This window comes from Dipteris shenzhenensis, chromosome 14 (genome assembly GCF_047967505.1).
Source record: "Dipteris shenzhenensis isolate YYH24624 ecotype China chromosome 14, Dip_SZ_1.0, whole genome shotgun sequence".
NCBI classification, from domain to species: Eukaryota; Viridiplantae; Streptophyta; class Polypodiopsida; order Gleicheniales; family Dipteridaceae; genus Dipteris; species Dipteris shenzhenensis.
Genome location: NC_141609.1, coordinates 40,067,521 through 40,085,224, shown reverse-complemented (window position 1 = coordinate 40,085,224; position 17,704 = coordinate 40,067,521).

Below are 17,704 nucleotides of genomic sequence, written 5' to 3'. Positions count from 1 at the left end.
GAGAAACCCTAAGGGGTTCTCATGTATATATTCATGTTTATGTTCAATATAACATAGTGTACAAGTAGCTATATCATGTGTACTCCTCTCTCTCTCTCTCTCTCTCTCTCTCTCTCTCTCTCTCTCACTCTCCCACACACACTTTATCACATCATATATGCTGTATCTAATTCCTATATGTGCATCCTACATGTAGAGAGAGAAATTCTAACAATCATGACATGAAAAGAGAGAAGATCTACAAGCTTTGTATAAATAGATATGTCATAATGGAATGAAGCCTAGAGTCTTTGGGCATTGTTTTCAGTTCAACTTGGGTGTTCTTGTGCAATTGCCACTAAGTATCCATGCTTTCTTGCACTTGGAACATCCCAATAGCACGTCCTACCCTTGTCTCCCTCTCCTCCCTTCTCTAAGCTTCCAAATCCCCCTCTGTTCCCTCCTCCTTCCTTCTTTCTCCTTCTTTGTCCCAACTCCCACTACAAGACACGGGCTGCTTTTTGACACTGATACCGATGCTAAAAATGAAAATTTTTTTATTAAAACAAGTGGAAAGTATCAAAAATTTTGTCAACGTGGACGTCGCAAAGAAACCATCGGTGCTGGAGTTAGCATCACCGTCAGTAAAATATGCCTGACAGTGTCGGTATGGGCATCAATGTGGGCATCAATATATACCCACATTTTTATAGAAGCTAAAAAATTATTTGGGGGTAGGATGGGGCTTGTTTTAGTCCTATCCTACCCCACATAATTTGTTTTCCATAAAATTCACAATTAAATGTTACAAATGCAGAGGTTACATCACAATTTTGAAAAGAAATTCTACAAGTAATGCCAAATGTGCCAAAGCAATGTGCTACAAAATGGCTAATTTGTTGAAGTAATGTGCTAATGTGCTACAAAATGGCAAAAGTGCCGAACTCCAAAATGGCAAATCCGCCAAGGCAATCTACTACAAAAGGGCGGAAGTGCTGAAATATTGAAGCATTAAATGCCCTATCCTACTATTGCTCCTCCTTGTCCTCCTCGACCTCCTCGTCCTCCTTGCCCTCATTCTCTCTCCGTGCTCTGTCCTCATCCTCCTCACCCTCCTCAGCCTTGGTCTCTCTACATGCACTCGATCCATCGCCCTCCTCTTCTGCTAGCTTAACTTCCCTCAGGGGAACATGACGAGAGGGAAGGTCTGATTGAAAATGAGTTACGAGAGAGGTGAGAGTCAATACTTCCCTCAAGGAATTCAAACTTCTCGCTCTAGAATTCAAACTTCCCTCTCCTTCTCTCCCCCCCCCACCTCTCTCTCTCTCTCTCTCTCTCTCTCTCTCTCTCTCTCTCTCACTCACTTCCCCCTCCCCCCTTCCCCCCCCCTTCCCCTTCCCCTCCCCCATTCTCCCTCCCCCCTCGCCCCCCGTTCCCCTTTCCCCTTTCTCCTCTTTCCCCTCTCCCTCCCCCCCTTTCCCCTCCCCCTTCCCCCATTTCCCCCATTCCTCCCTTTCGCCCCTTCCCCCATTTCACCCATTCCCCCTTTCTCCCCTTTCCCCCTTCCCCTCCCCCCCATTCTCCATTCCCCCCTTTCCCCCATTCCCCCCTTCCCCCCTCTCCCCCATTCCCCCTTCCTCTCCCCCCCTTCCTCTCCCCCCATTCCCCTCCCCCCCATTCCCTCCCACCTTTCTCTTTTTCCCCCCTCCCCTACTTTTACCCTCCCCCCCCCCTTTCCCCTTCCCCTCCCCCCCCTTTCCTCCTTTACCTCCCCCCCCCTTTCCACTTTCCCCCCCACCTTTTTACCCACCCACCCCCTTTAGCCCTTTACCCCCCCACCCACCCCACTTTCCTTCCCCCCTTTCCCTTCTCTCCCTCTCCTCTCCTCACTTTCCTTGCCAATGCAACTGTACTTCCTTCATTTCCCCTCTCCTCCATTCCATTAATTCCCTTTTTTTCTTAACTTTCCAACGTAAATTTTTAAGGGCTAATATTTGCCCAAAGGAGAATCTAGGAGCTTCTCCAAGCTAGTTTAGCTAATATTTCAATCTTGAAATTTGATAAATTCGCCCAAAAATAACTTCCTTGTATGAGACCCAAATTTAGTCCTCCAAGTACTCAAATCGATCAGCATAAGCCATCTAGAGTCATCTATATGGTTAGAATTTTCCAATTTTAGCCTTAGTGTGATGCACATCCACCAAGAAGCGTGCTCCTAGGTGTGTTATCTAAAGAAGTACTTATCGGATGGGCACACCACATTGCATGCAACTCAATACTAAATTATTTATACTATATTTTATAATTCTAAACTGTAAAATAAAAAATTTTAATTAGAGATTCTATTATCTAAATGCTTGTAGCCTTGTATCACCATCAAAATTTAATAAAATAAAGTAAAAGTAAAATAAAGATTAATTTAATAAAAAGTTACAACTAATATGAAAAATATTCAAAGGAGACTAATATTTTCTATAATTGTTCCATAGGAAGATGGCAAAAGATTTCATTCCTAGGATGGAGGTGATATTATGTTGCCAAAGAGAAGTAGTTGCATTTGCTACAATCCATGATAGTCATCCAAATTCTCTTTGTCACTTTCAAAGACTTGTTGAAGATAAGCTTGCGGTTATTGTATCAAAGATTCTTAGTGCACATGTTGAGCTAAAGCATAAGTGTGGAGATATGGAAGTACTTAGAGATGCTATGCCTTATAATGTTTTCAATAAATCATTTATTGTATGGGATAGAGATGAGACTTATCCAACACATATCATCAGGAATACAAAGTGCAATTATTTGGATTTCAGTGTGGGAGATATTTTGCAAATAAGAACATAGCGGAAGGTCAAGTTTTGGGGTTTGAACACTGGGATCAGTGGTCATTTGCGAAGATGAGGATTGTGAAAGTTACTAATGAAGGTATGGATGATAACACAATGTCATTGGATGGTTCCTATTATGAGGAAGGAAAAGATTTGAGATGGAGCATGGAATTTTTGAAGATTAAAAAGGGACATGTGGTTTTCAATGACAAAGATAGAGTATCCTACAATTTCAAGTGACTTAAAGAATATGCCTACAAGCCAAGCTTTGTCCCTTTAGACGTGGATTCATGATTTCAATGAACTCAAGTACAAAAGTGACATCTTATCAGGAGTGGATGAGTTCATTGATACGGAGAAAGATAAAGAATTCAGAAGCAATGCTTGCTCTGGAGGGGATGAATTCTTGCATATTGAGAAAGGAAAAGGCATCGTTGTCTCTTTAGAATTAGATGATTTCAATGAATCCTCTATAGAAGTGACATCTTATTAGGAGTAGATAAGTTCAGTGGTACTGTGAAGGCAAAAGACTTCAGAAGCGGTGTCTTATCAAGAGTTGATGAATTCACTCACGTCGAGAAAAATAAAGATATCATCGGTGAGTTCTATGGTACTGTGAAGGCAAAAGACTACAAAAGCGATGCCTTATTTGGAGTCGATGAATTCAGGCACGTCGAGAAAGATAAATGTATTATTTGTGTTGTCTCCTCAAACTTGGATGATTTCAATGCACTTAACTGTAGAAGTTATATCTTGTCGGGAGTGGATGAGTTCATTGGTACCAATAAAGCAAAAGGTTTCAGAAGTGATGTCTCATATGGAGTGGATGAATTCACACATTTTCAAGGAGCACAAAGAGTTTGAAAGTGTTGGCTTATCAAACATGCACGACATGGATATTGACTCAAATGGTCCGAAGATTACTTTAAGGACAAGAATGGAATCAACAAAGGACCATTTGGTATTTGACTTTGACAGTGATAAGATAAACGATGCAACATCCCATGAAAACACAGTGATAAATAAATTCAACAGGGAGAAGTGTAGAATTTTCAAAAACTTGGATGTACAGAAGAAACCAATAAAAGACTATTCGATATTTGACTTTGATTGTAATAAGATGAAGGATGCAACATCCCATGAAAATAAAGTGACAAATAAATTTGATAAGGAGAAGTGTACAAATGTACAGAAGAAACAGACATACATATGCATGAAAAAAAGCGAGTCCAAGCAGATGTAGAAAAGCAACCAAAGAGCATAAGAGTATTGAATGAAGATGTTATGTTAAAAGCAATGCGATCTACATGTTGCAAGCGAAGTTGTATGCATTCCATTAACTTACAAGGGATGTAGACAATAGGTGTGGCAAAGAAGAGGGAGCAAAAGAAATGAATACCTACTCATGAGGCTATCTTGCTTTCTGGTAAATGATACGAAAAAGCCAAATTTTGAACAACAAATAAAGCCTCGTATAAATGGAAAAAGTATTTGCAATACTGCATATCCCATTACTATAGGGCTATCACATGGCACATACTGGGATTTAGCAAACAAAGAAAAGTATGGAGTAAAGTTTAACATTCATGGAAACACAAGAAGGCCCAAAATAAGAGCCTCAACATTCTCAGCAATAGCAATTTTAAAAGACTACATTCATGAAAATGCTTTGCCTCAACCCCATCTATCTGAAATGCGTCTTCTTCCGATAGGTTTGACAAAAAAAGAAGTGTTTAAGTCTATTGGAGAAACACAAAGGCAAAGAGGGCATGCTCTGACATCATTTCACAATTTGTATACTCTTTGGAAGAAGAGCTTTGTACATGTTAAAGTCCTAAAAAGGCAAAAAATGTCAAAGTACAGTGATTGTGATGATCTAAAGTGAGCACTTGTGGGTGCAACGTCTCCAAAACAAAGAGAATCATACAAAAAAAAAAGAGAATTTCATCATGGACTGGTTCGGCATTTTAGACTAAAATATGCATTTTGGAAGGAGCAAGCTATTTCTCATCCAAATGAGTGCATGTGCATTATTGTAGATGGTATGGATCAGAACACAACAACATTACCTCAATTCATAAATACTCCACCTAAGCTACAAGGAAAATACTTTTTGAAGACAAATCTATGTGGAGTGTTAGTGCATGGATTTAAGTTTTTTGTAGACATATGGATTGATTCATTGCATCTACATGATATCAATCAAGTTGTAACATTAGTTATGAAGGCAATTCACAGTGTACATGTAGAAAAAGGTCACCTACCAGCAAATTTGAGAATACATAGTTGCAAACAAGAGAATAATAATGTACTCTTTTTTGCATTTTGCTCAATGCTAATCACTCATCGAATCTTCAATGAGATTGAAGTTGGGTTTTTGTTGGTTGGACACACACTTGAGGATATCGTTAGCACAGTCTCAAGAGAGCTAAAACACAAGGACATGGAGACGATGGATGACTTGAAAAGAAAATGTGGGAGGCAAGTTGGTGGTTGGAAGGAAGGTACAGTATGCTCCATGGTTGAAAGGATGTATGATTGGAAGAGATTTATTCTACCTTTCATACAAAAAGGTGGTGATGCCCTGATTGGTGGGTCATAGCAGTCCACACTACTTTTTCTTTTTCTTAAAGGATGAAAAACCAGTGATGTAGTGGCAACACTATTCTCATGATACAATATGGGAACCTGAAGAACCTTACTATCTCTTAACTTCAATCCTGAGCAAAGAAATACATCCAATATGGGCTCCTATAGAAGAATCCAGCAAGAAATCAAAAGGTGAAATAAAAGGCTTAAAATCTTTTATTGCATACAAAGAGGAAATGCTTTGTAGATTTCTTGATTGGAAGCCCTCTTGGAAGGAACACACTGCTGTTGTAATTAAGAAGACCTATCAATTGATAAAGGACCTTGAGAAAATTCAAGCAGATGATGCCAAGGCAAAACAGCCTTTATTTTGGCCAAATGTTGGTAACGACTTGCACCCAACATTGATGTCTTTGAGAATGAGTTTGATTCGCTACTCCCACATCCATATTGTGGTCCGAGGAAGAGAGAGTTTATGTCAAAAGTAGACACAGACATCCATTGCTTTGTTGCAGTTCGACCATCGGATGATGAGCATGAGAATGTTAAGTTCTAGGTTGCAAAAGTAGTGGAGGTGAGCATGGATGACAAGGGAAAAGTTGCAACATTTATAGCACTATGGTATGAGACAAGGGGTAGGAAGGAGAACCATGATAACAATACACTATATATTGGCTATTTGAAGAAGGAATGGGTTCCAAACCATGAAGCAATTTTAGAGCTTTCCACAGAGACAGTCAAAGTATCTTGGAAATCAAGGACAAAGAAAACAAGGAAGCACATGGGATATGATGTAGACGAAAAAATAAGAATACCGCTACCCATTATTTCGTACATTACAGAATTTTTGAAGATGCTCGTTAAGGAGGGAGTAGAAGGAGATAGCGCAAATGAAGAATGCCCATGACAATACCATTTAAGAATCCAAGCAACAAGTGACGATGAATCGGACATTCAAACAAACTAGTTACCTATGTCTCTCTCTCTCTCTCTCTTCCCCCTCCTCCCCCCCTCAACCCCCCCTCTCTCTCTCTCTCTCTCTCTCTCTCTTCCTTGCATGAGAGCTACCCTACCGTCCCTTCCCTCTCCTATCCCTCTCCCCTTCCCCTCCCCTTTGCCCCCCTCCTCTCTCTGTCTCTCTCTCTCTCTCTCTCTCTCTCTCTCTCTCTCTCTCTCTCTCTCTCTCTCTCTCTCCTCCCTTCACTCTTTCCATTCTCTTCTTTCCTTCCCCGTGGCAATACAAGAGGTTGCGCTAAAAAAACAATTGATGTGGCAGTTAGAGAGATACCCTACCCTCCCTTCCCTCTCCCTCTCCCCTCCCCTCTCCTTCTCTCTCTCTCTCTCTCTCTCTCTCTCTCTCTTTGTCTCTCTCTTTCTCTCTCTCTCTCTCTCTCTCTCCCTACCTCCCTCTATCTGTCTCTCTCTCCCTCTCTCTCTCTCTCTCTCTCTCTCTCTCTCTCTCTCTCTCTCTCTTTCTCCCCTTCCCTCACTCTTCCCTTACCTTCTTTCCTTTCCCGAGGCTTCCCCCTCTCTTTTCCTCTCTTTCCCGCTCCATTCCATGTTTGTCCCCCTTCCCTTCCCTTTTCCTTATTTCTCTCTCTTTTGCCCTCCATCAAGATGCGTCATTTGAAGATTTGTGCTTCACTCAGTGCAAACACATCGTAAAAAACCTTTGTAATAATTGCAATGTGTTTAAAAAGTTCTTTGAGACTATACCAATGTTGCTTTCTGAAACTTTGAAAGGTGTTTATTGACAACATTATTAAGTCTTGGCAATTTTAGAGTTCCAAAACTCTAAAAGGAGTTTATTAACACCGTTATTATGCAAGGTCTTGAGAGCACCATAGGCAATGATACCATGATAAAGTGGGGAGAGAGAGAGAGAGAGAGTAGGATTAGCAGGAAGGTTTGTCCCTAATGAACCCTATCTAGATAGTTCAATTTACACTATCCTCAACAAGATGTGCAATAAGAGAGATTCTAGAGAGATTATTCCTAGGCACATGTAAGTATAAGAGGAGCTTTGCCACTTCTCTATACACACATTTTGTGTTTCTTAAGTCCTTTTTCACATAGGTTTAACTTTTTATCATGCTGATTTCATTACCCGCCGTCCTTGGGTTATGGCTTGTTATAACCATAGAGTTGGAAAGCCATGCATGTAACCTACAAGGTGTGGAATTTGTGGCAGGACATTCTATCATTTTGCAATGCCTTTAGACCAAGATTTTCTTCTTAGTTTCTATACATCATGTATCTACCATTTGTTTAAAGAGAAATATGTGGCAAGTTTCTAAGGAGATGATAGTTTGATAGAGTCTGCTTGTAATTTGAGCATCAATCTAACCCTTTATCTAGAAACTTAGTATAGGCAGATGGCATTTTATGTTCAAGAACCTCAAGAATCAAATCCGCCGTGGTTTTGCAAAAAATAATACTCTACCATTGAAAGGGGTCAATCTTGCATCACATGTGTTGCTGATGCCCATAACAATATTGTGCTTGAATTTTCCATTTGATTCTAGAGTATAGCCCAATCAGTGGCATGTTAATGGTATGATCCTCACCCAATGTGTGTATGGCTGGGGCACCAACTAAATATGTAATGTGTTACTACCCTCATCCAAAATCCAGGGTATGGTGGGACAAGGTCCATATATAATATGCATGGATTTCAAAATTTTCAAATATGCAAGGGAAATATATGAAAATTTCATGTCCCCCGTCCCACAAAATATAAGGTCCATACCTTGAAAAATATGCAAGATTATAAGATTTGTACATATTTTTCATAATATGTGAGGCCCAATGGGGGGGTCTTTTGGATGAGGGGGGTAAAACAAAAAATACACTAAAATATGAAAACCCATCTCTTTTCAAATTCATGTAACTTTTTCATGTATTACCCAAATTTCAAGGTGTAAAGACATATTTGAAGCTCTTTTAGTGTAGAACACAACCATGTTAATTTGAATAATTTCTACTCATGGCCCATATTGTTAAATTCATCTCATACTCAAGATTTGGATAGGTTTTCTTACTAAAGGGAGTTGGCGCCCTAGGTGTGTATGTTTGAGGGTACAGTGAAAAGTATAGGCACTATGTTTGGTGCATGATACAGTGCAAAGTATGTGTGGAAAATGGAAAACTCTATCTAGAAATGTCAACTTGTTTGACATAGTAAATAATCACGGCTTGAGTGTAGAATCCCATAGGATAGAATAGATGCATCTTGCAAGAGGTGTGAGAGCACAATGAAAGAAAGATGGTAGTTCTCTATTATAGATTGTGAGAGAGAGGACTCTCTTTTATAGAAAGGGGGAGAAGATAATACCTTCCCTACATAGTAGCAATCAGCTCCTACATCAGTGGGAATCAATCCCTACATCAGTGGGATTGCCTTTGTCTTACATCATCACTTAGGTCACACACTAGACACATCATAGCACTTGATGTGCCTTTACAACACACACAAACACACATGTGACTCCCCTAGATGCACACATGCACCATAGAGCAAGTCCTTGATCATACTTACCCCAACAAAAACCCCCTCAAGGGGTTGCCTCTTGCAGTGTCAAGGATACATCTAGTCTCATAGTTTCTCATGCCATCTCATGGTGGTCAAGGATTAATCTATGGCTAGGATCTCATGCTATCAAGGGTTCCCAAGGGTGTGAGGTTCACAGAAATGGGATAGTCAAAACACATATCACATGGCCTACATCATATGGTGACCAGAGGTGATTTACACAACATATTCTTCTTGGAGTACTACTCCAAGAAGAGAACCTCAAAATTTGACCGTGATGATAAACAAAAAAAGACAAAGTGCCTAAAAAGCATAGTCTTCATAGGAGGCCTCATCTTGTGGAGGTACATCAACTGAAAGTAGATTGGCAGTTTCTGACTTTGTAGTTGCTTCCTTTTTGGCTTTACAATACTTTTCATGGTGATTGTTTTTGCCACAATGTTTGCATGGATTGATCTTGAAGCAATCTTTTGAGAGGTGATTAGTCTTCCCACAATGTTTGCAAGGTGAAAACTTGCCCTTTTGAATTTTTATGGCATAAGCTATGTCATTGCCTCTCCGGAGTTCCATGTGCCTTTCTTCTTCTTGAAGAGCAGTAATAAGACCTTCAAGAGTAGGATTAGGAAGATTTTTCAAAGTGGTAACAACATGATCATAATCTTCAGGCATACTTTTGAGCAACACTGCCATTGCATCATCTGTAGTGATTGGAGAGTTGATAGAAGCAAGTTGAGTCATGAGACTCCGCATATGATTGACATGGGCAGACAAAGGAGTGCCAATAGCCATCTTTAATTCAAAGAAAGCAATCTTAAGTGACAATTTTGAGATGTGAGAGCTAGCACCAAAAATAATGTCAAGCTTCTACCAAGCTTCACAAGGAGACTCTAAATCAGAAATGTGATGAATATAGTCATCTCCTAAGCCAAGAGCAATGATGCCATAGGCTTTCTCCTCTCTAGCAGGATCTCTTTCTGGGTGTGTTGGAGGTGAGGATTCTCCAGCATTAGAGGCTGTTGAAGAAGAAGTTGAAGCAGGTTTGACAAGCCCCCAGAGGTTTTCCCTCATCAATGCAAACTTAACCTTCATCTGCCATGTGTGAAAGCCTTTACCATTGAACTTATCCATATTCAAGAAGGTAGCCATGAGAGGGTCTAACCCAAAATGGGTACTGTCCTTACAAGGCTAGAAAGAGTTAAAGAGCTTCAAAATACAAGCATTTAGAGTAGCAAAGGCTTGCAACCAAATTCCATACTACAAATCATAATGGAAATGATGCTTTCACTTGCATGCTTCATAGAGGTGGCTAAATAAAAGTATTCCAAGCAAATCGGCAGTTGGTTGGCAGATTGATATATCTATGCTCCACACGGCCTGATATTGCCTACGCATTTAGGGTAAGTAGAGCAACTTAAAGGAAAGCTGTAGCCACAGTTGTACTGATGCTATTCAACACTTTAAAACATCAGAAATGCTAAAGTAGCAACTAATGTAGCATCAAACTCACAATATTGTCAAAACTATCCAAAACAGAGACCAGAACTTGGAGGGTGCAATTCTCATAGCTCATAGCTCTATTCAAGGGGATTTTTATGCAAAAAGAAGGGTCTTATACCAGAGAAGAGCTACCAGCAAGGAGGGGCACAATGTTGTGCCAGGTCGCCATAGCCAGGCTTGAGAAGACAGACTTGTTTTTCATCGTTTTCTCCTCCATCTCTTGTCCAAATGAGCTCATATTTCAGCAGTAGCTTGCTTTCAGTGTCCTCCAGGACAAGCTTAGAGGAATTTGCAGATAGATAAGTATAGAGGTGGCATTGTGCAAATTTTTTTCAAGGAGTGTGAGTGTTGGCGTTGCGCGTACAGTCAAAATTTCTCTGAATGCTTGCAGCTAGAAGTTTGCCCATATGTGAGGAGTTTGTAGCTCAAAGGGTTTGGGCAATGGTCGCTTGAATGCAGAGAACAGAGCTCTCAAAGATTTGGGGAAGAAGGAGGAAAATAACACTATATTAGAGAATTTGGGAAAATCCCAATTCCCACGAAATAAAATATAGTCACTTCAAAAGTAAAATTTGATGTTTTTTATTGAAACATTAGCTCCATTGAGGACCCAAGTTTCAATTATGTTGGGGGAGACTAGACCATGCACAATACTTTCCCAATTCCTAGAAACCCAAGCAAAAATCTTCCGTATGTTGCTATGGCAAAAGGCCTTAATAGATGTGAACATGGCTCTATGGCCAAAACACTTGTTGATTTACTAGTGAAAGAAAGATGTTTGTTGTTTTGTATGCATCGAAACCACAAAGAAAAACCAATTTATAGATGTTGCGTTAGGAAGATTCATTGGAGTAAATTAAATTGGAGTATTGATATATGCAATAGGGTTGTTATAGATCTTTGACATCCATCATATAAATGTGGTCTTCAAAAACAAAATTAAACTTGCAACAACTGTCAATTTTTATTTGGTATATTAGATGTATAAAATTAATGTCAAATGCTTATGTTTCTATGTTGATAAATTGCAGTATTGACATATGCAATAGGATTATGGTAGAGCTTTGACATCCATCATATAAATGTGGTGTTCAAAAACACCGTTCCATCACAATAGAGCTCATGAAACTCTCCATCACAATAGAGCTCATGAAACTCAGAGACATGGTCTTGATAAAAACCTTTTTTTAAATTGCTTTCTTACATCTCCCACAATACATTTCACATCTGTCAATGGCTCAATGAATGGATCTTCAAACATTCCATAAGTCTTCATCCTTGGGAAAAACTTGAGGAGAGATCTCCAAGTATCATAATCATACTTTGGACCATTATATACCATCAAATCTTGTTTTTTCTTGATGCTCGTATGTACAAAAAGACCATATCCTGCCCCAAGTATTGTTGATTTCTTTACTTCATAATGGATGCCATTCATTTCGAACACGTGCTCAATGGGTATGGGCAATTTATGTTTCCATAAGCCATTGGATGCAGGATCAAAATTTGTAATAAGATAGCTCTTCAACTTTTCAGGACAATCTGCAACACCTATCATATGTTTAAAATCAAAGAATCATTCTTTTAGTGGAGGAATACAAACTCACATCATAAAGCACATAGCATTTTTTGGACAAGGTACTAACTCAACGTCTATTAATTCTTTCACAAAACAAATTGAAACATAATGTTTTGAAAATCGAATCTAACCAAATAGTGTCCAAATATAAATCAGAATGTAGGTACAAATGTTTTAGTTGAGCATTTGTGTTTGCTACTCTAATTAACAAGATCACTCACATTCCCTAAGGGTTGTCTATACAATAAAATCGAATCAAGTTGGCTAAGAATGCCCTTGCAGCATCGGCAGTGATTCTCCTTTCCTTGCATCCAAGAACCATAGCAAAGCGTTTTGCCTCACTATCTTTCAATGGCCCCATTTTGGCAATTTTTCCTAGCATGCATTCTTCCTCTTCATTCAATGTAACATGTTGAGCATGCACCATACTTCTTGTAGTAGGACAAGTCCCTCTCACTCTAGTTTTGGTTATAGGTGAAGTAATACCTTTCTCTGTGTCTTTTTTTGAACTACGAGTAGACATATGAGATTCGACATTCATCCTTTCGAGAACTTCTTTGTTTTTTTCTTTGAATTCAAGGATCACTGGTTGAAAATAATAGAACATATCATGCCCTTCGACAATCGGAGCTTGACCAAATCTGTTAGAAGAGATGGCACTGCGCACATCTACTGCATCATCTAGCATCTGTAGGTATGGTAATAACTCATGAAGCAAAATAGAATCACCACAATCTATATCAAATTTTGTAGGGAAAATGCAATTTTCTGCTGGATTAACACAACCCGTGTAAGGCGAAACATCAATGAACACTGTTCTTGCTGGTTTGCATTCCTCTTTAAAACAACACCACACTCTCATTAATGGTTTAAACTCCGCTTCCACATTCATCCTATCTGGTCGAATGATTCTACTCTTTGTATGCTTGTGGCATGCCATCGCACCCCAAACCATAAAGAAATGTAACTTTCTGTTAACATGATGCTCCAAAGTGTCCAGCATGTGTTGCACCATGCCCTTTTCTCCTCCAGTGGACCAAATGCCAACATGGTAGTGATCGAGCAACCATTGTAGAAACTCTAAACACCCAGGACGGAGAACAAGCCAATGCTTCCCATTGTGCAAGCTCATATGTTTATTTGACTTTGAAAAACAATGCTCGAGCAATAACCCTTTCAAATCTATTATCACTGCTAGTCTTATTTTTGTTATCACCTCTTTTGACATTATTTTTGAGTGTGACATTATGTCTTCTCCTTTACCTTCTAAGATTTCTTCCTGCACCTTGGCTTCATACAATGATATTGCATCTTCTCTTTTATCTTCTAAGCTTGCATTCACATTTGTCAATGGAACATTAACTGCAGACATTGCATCCTCAACATTTTCAATCAACCATGTTGAGCTTGGAACTTGCATGCTAATGTTCAAATTAGGCACATAATGAATCATTGGATCAGGTGTCACATGTATAGGCAATGCTTCTAGCGATGTGAAATTGAGATGGCCAATATCTGTTGATAAACAAGGAAATGAAATTCATAAGTAGAAACAAACTGAAGATTGAGATGGAAAACCAAATTGTCAAACTTTAGGTTGTGTGCTCTCAATGCAATTTCTTTGTGTGAAAGCATTCATGTTTTTCTTTTTCAAAACAAAATTGGAATACTAAAATAAAGAAAGCATTCATGTTCATATGCTTAGTATACCCCCTAAAGTTGTTGAATCTATACCCGTTCAAGTTATTTTAATCCCCAAAATTACATATCCTTACAATGCCAAAAACCTTTGCGTAATAGATAGAGTGGAGTCCAACATTATTTAGCATTGCCCGAGTGTTCCCACCAAGAAAATATTTGGCCAAGCGGCCAAAACATATTTGAGCATTCATATGAAGTGAATAAGGATAGAAACAACAATTTACACTAATTCATTCATCACGATCAAGACTCAACACACTTTTTAACATTTATGAACTCGTAAATAAATTTGGATGTGTATCACACTCCGAAGGTATTACAACATGCAAACACATCTTTTCATGAAATATAGAAAATTAAACATATTCAAGAATACATATGAATGTTTGAATTATGGCAATGAGATAGAAGAAATTTCCAAGAAATATTAAAAGATCTTTGGAACAAAATTAATACATCATATGGAGAATATAGCAAGATAACATATGGAAAACATGAACACCATATAAAAGGACAATTTCAAGGACCTGTTGCTTCCTCTTCTGTTTCCCAAAACTTTGAAGCGTGTTTTTGTAAATGCTCACGCTGCTCTTCATTGAAGGGTTGAAGCTCTTTTTGTCCTGGTATGGTATCAATCTCTTTATCCCCTCCACCTTCAATTGTATCATCTTCTTTTGGCACCCCCTCTATTGCCAATATTGGTTCTTGCAAGCCAGCCCATTGTCGAATTTCATGATTACTGTAAGCATACGTGCAACATACACTTTCAACCTTTGCCAACTCCTCATAAGTCTCAACAACTGAAACAACACGCCTCTTACAAGAAAGAGACTCTATTGCAGCAAGCCCCTCAGAGAACAAGTCCAATACATACTCATCTTCTCGACAGAAACCCATGATCATGTCTTTCATGATACTTGAACGTTTTCTTTTCAAGGACAATTCAATGTCAAATTCATCATCATCATCCTCGTCATCATCATCCTCATCACTTGATTCTTCTGCACCACTTGATTTTTCATATTTTTCATCTGCAACATATATTGATGGCTTACATTGTGCATTGGTATAGCGCTCAATATCATTGAAATGCTTTTCCTTGCTTACCAATACACAGGCAATTAAGCCATCCATAGATCCAATGACAAAGATATCTGCAGTTTCAAAATTAAGGCAACCGAAGTGTATTTTATATTGTCCGCATGTCTTATTTAATGCATTCTTCAAACATGATACATGGTCCATGGTCAAGAACACCACAAGAAGGAATTGCACTGGGGGAGAAGCGATTGTCATCAAGCTTTTCAACAAACACTCAAAGCGATCCTCATTCCAATTTCTACTTCTGCTTGGTCCATACATTACATCCAAAAAGGCAACCCCTATTGCCATTGGCTCTTGGTACACATTATGTATAAATTCCATTCCCTCCATGTTTGAACCGACTGTGTAGAACCTCCAAGGCCGGGTGGAATTCGGTCCATGACTTGCACCTTCACTTTGTCCCATAATCCACCTCAGATACCCCTTTGCAGCATCAGGCAATGGTGGAGTTTCCTTGCCCTGTTGAAGCTTCACTTTTAACCATGAGTCAGAGCAACCACGAATCCGATGATACAATTCTGGAGTAATTTTAAAATGTAATCTGCACTCATCCCAATTTTTTAACATTAAAGAAGGCCGTTCTGCGGATATAAACATATAAAGTTCTTCTTGTAGTGCAGCATCTCTCTTGATCTGCATAGCTCGTCCTTCAATATCAAGAATCATGGCATTCGTCTTTGTTTTAGCTATGACTACTCTACCTTCCTTAATGTCATTTTGAATTTGACCAATTTGATCATCACTCAATCCACGCAAGCATCTAAACATTGAGACTGTGGGTTGCCTATGGCATTTTCCATCTTGTGAATATTTGCCTGCAATGTAATCCTCAAGGATGGAGATCCAACCATCATAAATGGCATCGCTTGTGATTATCATATGTACATCCTTCGTGGCAAAGCTATTGCCCAATGTTACCTTGCCAGTGTCAATGAAAGCCTGCAAAATATATGAATCCATTAGAATGTAATAATTATGAAACCGACTTGTAAAAAATGATTCATAATTAAAATCTGTACTTACATCCCAATTCTCACGATCTGGATGTCCTTTTGCAAGCCCTTGTTGTGCTTTCTTGGGTCTGTTAAAGAGAATCCATTGTCCCCTCACCTGCTTAAGTATATCAATGTATGGAGATTGTCTCAAGATATTTTGAGACTCCAGGTTTGCCATCTTTGATATCTCCACACAAAAGCGTGCGGGACAATTCACTACAATCCTCGCCTGGCGGGTGCGGTAGTAGTTCTTTCTTTGGGCCGTGCTGTTATCATCATTAGATGTGAATATTTTAGCAGCATATATTGAATGTTGTCCAGATAGTATCCAGTAGTGGCACTTGGTTAAATCCTTTTTATCTACCCTTTCCAGGGGCTGCTTTGTTTCAGGATTGAAAGGCATTAAATCCGCTACAGCAGCAGGAGGCCTAGAGTTATAACCGAAGTCTGAAGCAAGCTTCTCCACATGCTCTTTGTTCAACCCTCTATATACATAGCTTGGAGGAGCTTTTTGACATCTTGCAACTGGAATTGAAAATGTTGCATGCAACCCGAATGGGTAGTATTTTTCATATTCCACCAAGCCTGATGGTTTCTTTTGCCCTTTTTTTCCTATGACCTTTCCACTTGGCTCCAATTCACTACCACTGCTTCTTTCCACAACTGCTAGCATACCCTCTGGAGGTGTTCCTTCTTGTGGTACATCAACTATAGTTAGCTTTCCTTTCTTTGCCCCTTCTCCGCTACCACCTGGTGCTTGAACCACAGTCGATTTTCCTTTCTTTGTTCCTTCCCCACTATCTTCCCCACTCTTACGCTTCTTTAATGTTGCTGAAACTTTGCGATATGATTCAATGATTGTTGTCACTGTGTCAATTTCATTTCCATCAATTGATTCAACACTTATCCAGCCTCTTGAGTGCATGTTGTCATCTACATCAGACTTCATACGAGATGCTTCATAATCGCTGGGATCCAAGAGAAACTTCTTATTTTGATTTATCATGATCAACAATCCAATATCTCCCTCTTTTCCAACCACATCTTCAGTGATTTGATGTACCGATCCAACACAAGTGTATGCACTTTTATTAGGTAACAAAACAAATAAGTGAACTCGTGTCAACTGTGCTCCCTCAATACTATATATGTCAAAGTACCAAGGTATGCTTTTTTCTGCAAATCCACTTATAACTTTCTCAACCTTCTTCACATTTGTGTCTTTCCTGTAAAAAAAATCCAAGCAATATACAAACTATCATCTTTATAATCTTTAATGTTAGACAAAACACATTATCGATAAACATATCTGAAATAGAATCTAGAATTGACACTAGACATAGTAGTAGATTTGGAAAGCACCAGATTCTAGGGAGATTTGGCCGTGCGGCCAAATCTTATGGGCTTCTTTTAAAGCACTGGAAGGGGAGGTTTGGATGTGTGGCCAAATCATATGGGCTTCTTTCAAAGCACCAAAGTTTGGGGAGATTTGGCCTTGTGTCCAGATCTTGTGGGCTTCTTTCAAAGCACTAGGGTCTGGAGAGATTTGGCTGTGCAACCAAATCTTGCTAGCTTCTTTCAAATCAGTCAAATCTTTCTAGCTTCTTTTAAATCACTTAGGTTTAGGGAGATTTGGCCGTGCGGCCAAATCTTGCTAGCTTCTTTCTAATCACGAGGGTCTATGGAGATTTGGTCGTGCGGCCAAATCTTTTCAAAGCACCAGGGTTTGGGGAGATTTGTGTGCAGTCAAATCTTGCTAGCTTCTTTCCAATCACAAGGGTCTATGGAGATTTGGCCGTGCAGCCAATTCTTTTCAAAGCACCAGGTTTAGGGAGATTTGGCCGTGCGGCCAATTCTTTTCAAAGCACCAGGTTTAGGGAGATTTGGCCGTGCAGCCAAATCT